This window comes from Neophocaena asiaeorientalis, unplaced genomic scaffold (assembly GCF_003031525.2).
Source record: "Neophocaena asiaeorientalis asiaeorientalis breed wild unplaced genomic scaffold, Neophocaena_asiaeorientalis_V1.1 scaffold317, whole genome shotgun sequence".
Taxonomy (NCBI): Eukaryota; Metazoa; Chordata; class Mammalia; order Artiodactyla; family Phocoenidae; genus Neophocaena; species Neophocaena asiaeorientalis.
The window spans coordinates 4,996,496-5,006,742 of NW_020173114.1; the positions used below are offsets into that span (position 1 = coordinate 4,996,496).

Here is a 10,247-nt window from a genome sequence, read left to right on the forward strand (position 1 = left end):
TACCCTGGTCTGCAGTGGTCCCTGGTGGTCCAGTGGTTAGGACTCAGTGCTTTCACTGCTGGAGCCAGGTTCAATCCCTGGTCAGGGAACTTAGATCCCACAAGCTGCACAGCATGGCCAGAAAAAAAAAAAAGTAAAGAAACAAGACTACACCAACTGTGTGTTCCCCTGGTTTATAAATTTTGTGAAAGCAAAGATTTTTGTCTATGTACTATTGATCACCGTTGTCTTCCCAGTACCTATCATTATGCTTGACACATAGGAGATGCTACATATGTGTTACCTTTGGTGGTTCTTACTGACTTACTGACAATGTTCATAACTTCATTAAATTTCTAGATCATTTACTGACTCAGTTTTCTGATCTCGTGTGTTAAATGCTTGACAACATTTATAACCTTGTTCATCCAGCAGCAGAAAAGAAGCTTCTCCACATTTTCAAAAAAGCAGCCAAGCTGAGTCTTTAACTTTGTGCTCCTCTCTTACATGTATTTTAAATTAAATGTTTAAAGGCATTACACTTTTCATGAGATTATTCCGTAAGATTCGTTCTCAATTTACTTCAAGGTCTACCTCCTCACCAGCAAATTCTGGCTCAGTCTTCTAAACTATCCTGATTCTGGTATACTTGAAGATATTAAATTTTTCTTCTTTCTCTTATGTATCTCATTCAAATATCATATTATACAGTGGTTCATTCAAGTGAAACTTTTATCCAGTATCTTTTTTTCTAATATTTATTTATTATTTGGCTGCGCCGGGTCTTAGCTGCAGCACGCAGGATCTTCATTGCCATGTGCGGGATCTTTAGTTGTGGCATGTGGGATCTAGTTTCCTGACCAGGGATCAAACCCAGGCCCCTGCACTGGGAGCATAGAGTCTTAACCTCTGGACCACCAGGGAAGTTCCTATCCAGTATCTGTTAACATTGTTCTAACAAACTTACTAGCATAATTTATGAGAATGCTGGATTCATTTTTAACATAGCAAAAGATCTGTATCAGGCCAAATACAGCAACTAATCATTTGAATACCAATTCAAAGGTAAGACAAAATCCCCATCTTCACTTCCCTATCAGTGCTTCCACTTTCTTATGAAAAACAAAAAGAGCAATGATCCATAATAAAACCATTCTGCTCCTATCTCTATCAAGATTCCTTCCAAGAACACAGGAGCTAGCAGTTCCTTAAGGAGAGAGCCCTAATCATGAACCCAAAAGACAATGAATAGCAAAACCAACAATGAAGACCCAGATAATGGCCAGTTTAACCAGCTTTAGGGAACATTTTTCAAAGTACAATTGTGAGCAGTTGGATTAGTACAAAGAACAATTAACAAGCACTAAACCCACATTCTCTGGCCATTTAAACAATAAACTGCCAACAGCACAGGCAGGGAATGCTCTCATGAAGTACAGAGACAGTAATAAACATCTGGGAATGGCAACAAATAAACACACCAGGCAACTTAGAATTATGAGAAATTGGATGACCCTTTCTGAGCAAACATATGAGGCCACAGTCAACAGCTTCTAGCCACAAAACACACATTAATTAACCTACATGTTTCCAATGAGGAAGGACTATCATACCGCCAAAACAGATAGTAATAACTGCCAATGTTATCTTTAATTGATAGCTTGAATTTTATATGCAAACATATAAAACTGTGTGCAGTGATAAGCAGACTTTTATATTTTATGTAACTTGTCCAAAATTAATTTGAAGAGTAACAAAGGGCTAAATAAGGGCATTACAGAAAATAACAAACAAAAAAACCCACTCACTATCTAGCATAAATCTCAAATGTAAAAGGATACTGTAACACAGAAAAGGATGGACACAATATAAAGGTAAACACATAAAATTTTATAAATTTAGCCTAAGAAAAAACAAATTATATTGAGAATAATATTTTCATTTCATCATGAACTTTATGATAAAAAACTCTTATCTCAAAGAGCATTTGGAAACATACTTAGTGTTTTAAAGAAAAAAGGAATGCAAAGCATAACAAAGTTATCAGGAGCTTAACAGAGAGGCTTTAATGGGTGGTTCTAATTAATTTACCAGTTTACATTAACTATAAGATTTCTACAACTTTAGCAATACTTTTCAATTTTTTCTGGAATATAATCTTTTTCTCAAAACAAAAAATACTGGACAGCAGAATGGTCAGTCTCCCAGCGGTGTCTGGGTAGGGTCAGCATGAGGCCGCGGGCTCCAGGGACAGCGGAGGCGGCTGCTGCCGGCTGGGCTGGGGACCTGGGACTTGAGAGTCCACACCACCCACGCAGTGGGCACCTCGGGGTGAAGCTGAGGCTCACGGAAGCTCCACTGAGCACCTGGGGCCGCCGCCACACACAGACCTTGTTCCTGGTGTGCCTCACTTCCCAGCTGCTCAGGGCTGTGCCCGGGTAGGCTGCAGTGGGTCTTGGCCTGTCTCAGGGGTGCTGGGCAGGCATGCCTGCAGGCCTCGCTACAGCACGCAACCAACAGGCCCAAGTGGCGTTGCCTCCCTCCCTGGCAGACGGGTCCATCTGGAGCTTGAGGAGATGCTGCTGTTCAGGAATATATCCATCAGCCCCCTGGAGAGCTGGCTGACCTAGAGAGCTGGCTACCTCCTGCCCAGACTGGACGCTGGGGTCCTAGGGACTGTGTCTCCAGCCCAACTCTGAGTGTCCGCCCAGCCAGGTGGGGGAAGGGGTCGAGCAGTGGGGTAAGGAGGTCTGGGATGCACCCCAGATGCAGTGCAAAAACACACTCAAGATCTGCCAGTACAAGATGAATCATCGCAAGTACTGCAAGCTGGTCAAGAGGACCCAGCACCTACTGCGGAAAGTCAAGGAAGGACGCCTGAAACGGCAGCAAATCAAGTTCAAGAGAGACCTGAAGCGCATCTGGTGGAAGGCAGGCCTGAAGGAAACCCCCACAGGCTGGCAGACCCCCAAGATCTACCTGAGGGGCAAATGCATCTCCTATCTCTCTCCCGTACCCCTATTACTGCTGATGACCCGTTGTAATAAGTATTCAGAGAACTCAGCTAAAAACAAAAAAAAAACCCAAAAAACAAACAAAAAAAATTCTAAGTATTACCTCCCACCCATGACAGTAGCTGGATTTAAGAATTATTGATTAAAATAACAAAACCACCACGACTTTTTGATAATTCCTGTATGTTACAAATATGCAAGATCTATTATTTGTTCTTTCAATATTAAATGTTTAACGCACATATTGATTTCCAGACCCACTGCAGAGATCCACAGCCCACTCTGTTTCTCCAGTCATTTCTCTCTTTATAGCGAGTTTCCCACTACAGAAAGTATCAAATAGCTCACTAAGCTGGCTTATCTTTAAAATCATTTCCAATCCTGAGATTATAAGATTCTGGGACAATGTAAACTTCTCAAAAGAATTTAGAGGTTTCTAGGGAAATTACAGTTTGATCCAACATTTAAGTGCTCTCCCTCCTAACATTCTATGTAGATAACAGTAAAGAAATTTTAACAGCTACAACCCCACAGGGAGGAGAAAACAGTGGTGGGCAGATGGCAGCACATTTTTGTATGATGAATGGAAAGCAGATGAGGGACTTGCACGTTAAGACTGCAGACTGAACCCACACATCTAATTTTGCTCCCTCACGAAACACTACTAAAACAAGATAAAGAAAATGTTGCTGTTGTTTTGTTCTGTTTTTAGGACACAAACCATAAGGATTGAGAGAATGGAAGAAACAACAGCAACAAAATTTTGGAAGCTGGAAAGATGGATGAGTGATAACTGATTTGGTCAAAGACAAATTATAAGACAGCAGTGCTGACAACTAAGAACAAACCCACTTTGCGCTAAAGAATCCTCAAAGGGTTCAGGAACTGCCAGAACACAGAGAGGGAAGGGAGACTAAAGAAAGAAAGGATCAGGTGAAAGCTGTTTGAACAGTTAGAAACCTAGAGCCCATGCCTCTCCCGAGGTGCTGAGTGACCCAACCTCAATGAGGCAGCAGGTTAGAGATTTATTCTCTAAAAAAGGTAAATCACACATGGTGGAAGATGAAGGTATCCTAACAAAAAGAGGCAAATTGTATGTCCCTTCATATTAAATGCTCTATGGCTCATTACCCAGCCCTCTTTTCCTGAGTTCCCAGACCACTGGCAACTAGACCTCTGGCCTCCAAGCAGAAAACTGGGATACTCTCTGGGAAATCTGACCAGGCCAAACGGAAAGACAGACACTGGAGAGAGCCTCAAACAGCCCACCCAAACCAATGATTTCAATCCTGACCACACAGTGGAATCACCTGGGCAACTTTAGAAAATACTGGTGCTAATCTATGCAGACAGAAATCAGAATAGTGGTTGCCTCTGGGCAAGGAGTGGGGAAGATAGAAGGGATATGAAGGAATTTTCTAGGGGTTTCACTATGCTCTCTACCTTGTGTTCATTACGCAGGTGTACACACAGCAAAATCATCAAACTATACACTTAAAATCTATATATTTTACTGTGTGCAATCACACTTAAATTTTTAAAAAGTACTGCTACCTGATGTATTTGGTCCCTCAGTCACAAGCAAACAACCAAGGAGGATTATCAGACCTCTGAAGAGGGCCTCTACTGCTGAGACTATACCAAACAGAAAAAAAGTAACTTGGAGGAAACAAGCTATGCAAGGAAAAACAAAGCTTAAAGAAACTGTCTTTAACAATCTCAGGTAGGTAAGAGAGATACGGCATCTATGAAACAAGAAAAGAGACTTTTTCTTGTTTCATAGATGCCGTAAGTAACTGAGGAATAAGTAACTAAGTAGAGGATGGGAAGCTAAACCTACAGGCCTGCACAAGGGAATATGGTCAACGGGCTGATGTGCCTTGCTCACAGAGCCCCAGAAGGCTCAGCCCTTGAGAGTCTCGAGGGATATAGTCAGTGGGGAAGAAGTATGGGGCTGAAGAGCAGGTTAGTGGTTTAAAGTCTGGTAAAGTCTGTACATGGACCTCCAGTTTCCCTTCTCCACTATTCACATCCTCTCATAAATTTATTCTCTGGAAAGTGACTTGGAGAGACTCCAGACTCAAGAAGAGTGGAGCAAGGCTCAAGGCTGAAAGCCAAGGAATAAAGCAGAAGTATGTGCGGTAATAGCAGCCCTCACCCCCAGCCCAATTCCTCCATGCAGCTCTCAGAACACCGGGAGCCAGGCACAGTACGTGCCCCACACTTGGATTTAAATGCCCCTTTTGCATGCAGCCAAACCAATTTTCATCACAGCACTTCTCCTAGTGGAGGATAAATAAAGGTCTTCTGAATTTCTACAACTCCTCTTAGACTCTCAACTTCTTAAAGGCAGGGGCAGCATCTTAATCAGCTTCATATCCCCAGAGCCTAACACAGTTACACTCCATGTTAAACACTCTATAAATCCTTAATTGGTCCCAGACACTGGAGATAACATACAAGAAGAGATTTTAAAACCTTGGAAAACTAGAGCATACAAGGTGTAATTTGGACTAGGTCTTGAAGGGACATTAAAGATTTAGGATTTATTGATGAAATGACGTCTGGGATTTGTTTTAAAATAATCCCAGAGCCACTCTCCCCACCCCTCAAAATCAGCTGTATTTCTGTATACTGGCCACAAATGTTTTAAAATATCACTTACAATAATATTTTAAAAATCAAATACCTAAGAATAAAGAAGAAAAGATGTGGGACTTCCCTGGTGGCACAGTGCTTAAGAATCCGCCTGCCAATGCAGGGGACACGGGTTCGAGCCCTGGTCCGGGAAGATCCCTCATGCTGCGGAGCAACTAAGCCCGTATGCCACAACTACTGAGCCTGCGCTCTAGAGCCCATGAGCCACAACTACTGAGCCCGCACGCCTAGAGCCTGTGCTCCGCAACAAGAGAAGCCACCTCAATGAGAAGACGGCACACCGCAACGTAGAGTAGCCCCTTCTCACGGCAACTAGTGAAAGCCCATGTGCAGCAATGAAGACCCAACGCAGCCAAAAATAAATAATTTTTTTAAAAGATGTGGAAGACTTTTATACAGAAAACTACAAAATATTAGAGAAATTTTAAAAGACATAAATAAGTGGAGAAATATACCATGTTCATAAACTGGAAAACTCAATATTGTTAAGATGTCAATTCTCTATTTCCAAAATTTGTAGCAATGGACAAGATTCTGAAATTTATGTGGAAACTCTAAGAACCAAGAACTGCCCAGACAATCTTAAAGAACAAAATAGGAACAACCATCGGGACTTCCCTGGTGGTCCAGTGGTTAAGAATCCACCTTCCGATGCAGGGGATGCAGGTTCGATCCCTGATGGGGGAACTAAGATCCCACATGGCCACAGGGCAACTAAACCCACGCGCCGCACCTAGAGAGAAGCCCACAGCGAGGAGCCCGCATGAGGAAACTAACACCCAGCATAGCCAAAAAAAAAAAAAAAATATATATATATATATATACACGAACAACAGATATCAGAGCTTATTATAAAGTTACATCAGTTGATAGTGATATTGGTGCAAGGATAACAAATAGACCAATGAAACAGAATATTGTCCAGAAACAGATCCACACTTATACAGTCACCTGATTTATGAAAAAGTGTCACACAGTGCAGAAGGGCAACGATGGTATATTCAGTAAATGGTGCTGGGTCAAATAGATACCCGTATGGTATAAAGTGAAGCTGGACCCCTACAATCCATCTGGAATTTACTGTAAATTGTACATCTTAAATACGAAAAGTAAAACAAAATAAAACTTCTGTACAGTAACATGGGGAAATATCTCCATATTCTTAGGCTAGGCAAAGATTTCTTAAATAGGGCACAAAAAGCAGTAATCATAAAGGGAAGGATTAAGTATATTTCATTAAAATTAACAATTTCCGGGCTTCCCTGGTGGCGCAGTGGTTGAGAGTCCGCCTGCCGATGCAGGGGACACGGACTCATGCCCCGGTCGGGGAAGATCCCACGTGCCGCGAAGCGGCTGGGCCTGTGAGCCGTGGCCGCTGAGCCTGTGCGTCCAGAGCCTGTGCTCCGCAACGGGAGAGGCCACAACAGTGAGAGGCCCGTGTACCAAAAAAAAAAAAAAAAAACAATTTCCATTCATCAAAAAAAGGCCATTAAAAGAGTGAAAAGGCAACATACAGAGTGGAAAAAGATTAAGTCCAGAAAGGACTCATGGAAGACAGATGTGTATACACACACACACACACACACACACACACAGAACTCATAAAGAATTACAGACCAATTAAAAAAATAATAGTGAGCCTTGACAGGCACTTCACAAAAGATGACATATAAATGGCCAACAAAAGATACCCAACCACAATCAGAAAAATGTAAGAAAGACCACACATATATTACTACACTTTTACCAAAATAGCAAAAATTTTTTAAACTGACAAGCATTAGCAAGGATATGAGGTAAATGGAATACCATTCCCTGATAATTGGGAGAACACTGGGAAAATGTTCAACTGTATCTAATGCTAAAGTTTTATCATTTACATACCTCATAAACCAAGAGTTCCACTTCTAGACATAAACCTCAACCTAGCAATGTTCTGTTTCTTGATCTGTGATAGTATACTTAGTAAAAATTCTTTACCTGCATACTCAAGGTTGTGCACTTTTTAAAATATATTATACTACAATAAGTTTTCTAAGATTTCTTTGACACAAATTTCTCAGAGACATTAACACTAGCATTTTAAAATAGAAAAGGAGCTTCTGGTAAACAGCCGAAAGTTTATTAATAAAATGTTTTTAAAAAACAAAACAAAGCTGCTAACACGTTTCAACCCAGAACAAAGGTAAAAACTATGAACAGATAACTTTTCTTGATCTTCACGAAGCACCGGATTTCTTTCAGCAATAAAAGGAGTCTGTTATTCTACACTGTAACCCAAAGAAATCTTTGCAAGAAAATGCTACTTTTTGAAATCACCTCTAACAACAACAGATAGGAAAGTGAAGAAGCCATTCCAAAAGTTTTGGTTAACTCTTCGGTGAGAGAATGCCAGCTGAGTTGATCTGTGTAGCCCAAAAGACAAAAACGAAGCCACAAAGAAATCACAGCAACTCTATAAAGCAAACACCAACACCACAATCCAACCTACCGGAAATACTGTGGTTAATTTGAGGCTTGCCCCGCTAGTCATAAGGTGATTCAGCGATAGCTACAAACGCTCCCCAAGTGCATCCTTGGGCGTCATCTAGCACACCTGGTTCGCCCATCACCTGCCTGGAGACACGGCCTTGCGCAGAATCCCAGAGGCCAAATAAAGACGCCAACTTTGCAAGAGGCGCGGACGGTCTCGCCCCATCAGGTCACCCAGAAGGAACAGACTCCTGGCCTCGAGGGCGGGGGTGAAGAGTCAGTATTCCCCCACAGAATTTACGAGGAAGCGCTCCCGAAGCTGCCTAGTCCCTCCACCTCGCCGGGACTCCACTGGAAGTCCCGCGGGAGAGTTTCTTCCCTAGCGCCCACGGCAGGAGGGTCGCGGCGACCACAAGGAACTTAGGCCCCGGGGGGCTGGGCGCGCCCGCCCCGCTCGCGCCGCAAGTTTGGTTGGCGGCCCCCGCTCGCCGCGCCTCGGCCCGGCTGTGCGCCCCGCGGAACCCGGGCTCGCGGCCCGCCCGGCCTGGCGCGGCGCCCCTCACCTTGGAAACGCTGGGTGGACTCCGCCGTAAACATTAACTTCCCATCCAGCCGGCAGCCGCGCCGCCGCGTCTCAGCGCCTCGGCCTCTCTCCCGGCTCCGCCGGCCGCCGTTCGCGCCCCCACTTGAGCGCCGCGCTCACTCAGGAACTCGGGGCCGCCTCAGACGCTAACCCACTCCCCCCGCGCCGCCGCGGTTTCAACTACCACTCAACCCCTACTGTGCTCGCCGCCGGCTCCTCCCGGGTCCGGCCCGGCCGCGTCAGGAAGGCTCAAGGCGCAGGCGCGGCAGGGCCTTAAAGAGACCGGGCCGCCCTAGCGCTTAATGGGTTCGAGCAGGTTAGGGGACGGGCGGGCCGGCTGAGAAAAGAAGCCGAAGGGATTGGACCGTGGGGAACGGGGGCGGGGAACTCCCGCTTGTTCCTCCGCCTCTCTTTCAAAGTTCCAGCGGTCAGACCCACAAATTGCTGACTTCCCCAGTCTCTGGAACCGCCCCTTGCCTGTAAGAGCTGCACCAGACACTCCCCCCGCCCCGAAGCGACCCCGCGCTTAAGGCTGCGGGCCTCGCATTGCTGCACTGCTTATGCGCATGTCGCTTGGTCGCGGCCACGGGATGCAGACGCGCAACCTTCGAAAGGCCGTCCGTGCTTCCCCGAGAGGTGACCTGGTCACTCCCAAAAACAATAATTAACATGTAAATGGCACTTGTGATTGCAAATCACTCTACCATCAGTCGTCTCGACACATTGGATTTATGCGGAGTCCGGCAGGGACATGGGCACAAATATGTGAGGTCCAGCCGGGCAGTCATCCAATATCAACGAAGAAATTGTTAGAAGGAAAGTACTTAAGAACAGAAACAACCTACTAATTCCGGTCTAATCCCAGGAAAAACAGGCAAAAAATAACAATAATAATAACAAAGGCAATGTAAATTACTTTCATTATACATTTAGAAGTGACAAAATGATAGTAATTAGCACAAAAAAATTGCCTAGAAATTAAATAGTCCTGGTTATTACCTAATTTAAATTTATAATCTCCAGAGGGGGTTCCACTGTAATAAGTATTTCAGAAAAAGAAAAATCCTCTATTTTTTTTAAAAAACAAGATTAAGAAATACCAGAAAATAGGAAGTAGAGCCATGCTCTCCACCCAGCTAAAAACTTGAAATTGCATCTGAGGCAAAATTTTGCATAACTTCAGATTATGCCATTATTTAAAGTAATTTCAACTAACAGTTTCATTGCAACTGAATCCATCTTGTATAGGAAGCTAAGAGACATTTTGTTAATCTACCTTTCCTTCCTATATTCCATCTATCAGCAAATTCTATAGATTTTACATCCCAAAATTTCCTTGAATCTGTCCTCTACCATCTCCTGCATCACCACCCTAGTCCAAACTCCCTTTGTCTGGGAGGGCCAGGGGCCTGGGAGGGCTACAAATTTAGTCTCTAATTGGTTTACCCTCATGCCCCCTAGCCCCTCTCTAATCTCTTCTCCACACAAATGGCCGTGCGATCTTTTATCTTCCCAGCATGTACCACTTCAATGGCCTCCCA

General features: G+C 44.0%; 1 protein-coding gene and 1 pseudogene across 3 annotated transcripts in view; one reads left to right on the plus strand and one right to left on the minus strand.

Annotated features, from left to right (window-relative positions):
• The window catches only part of EVI5 (ecotropic viral integration site 5), a 206,187-nt gene extending 197,178 nt beyond the window's left edge, over positions 1–9,009 (minus strand). For all 3 annotated transcript variants that reach the window (XM_024743628.1, XM_024743627.1, XM_024743626.1), the window contains exon 1: positions 8,687–9,009. The gene's annotated coding sequence lies outside the window, so the exon portion shown is untranslated. The remainder of the gene's footprint in view (positions 1–8,686) is intronic.
• LOC112398851 (uncharacterized) lies at positions 2,209–8,983 on the plus strand (annotated as a pseudogene).
• Positions 9,010–10,247: the final 1,238 nt, after the last annotated feature.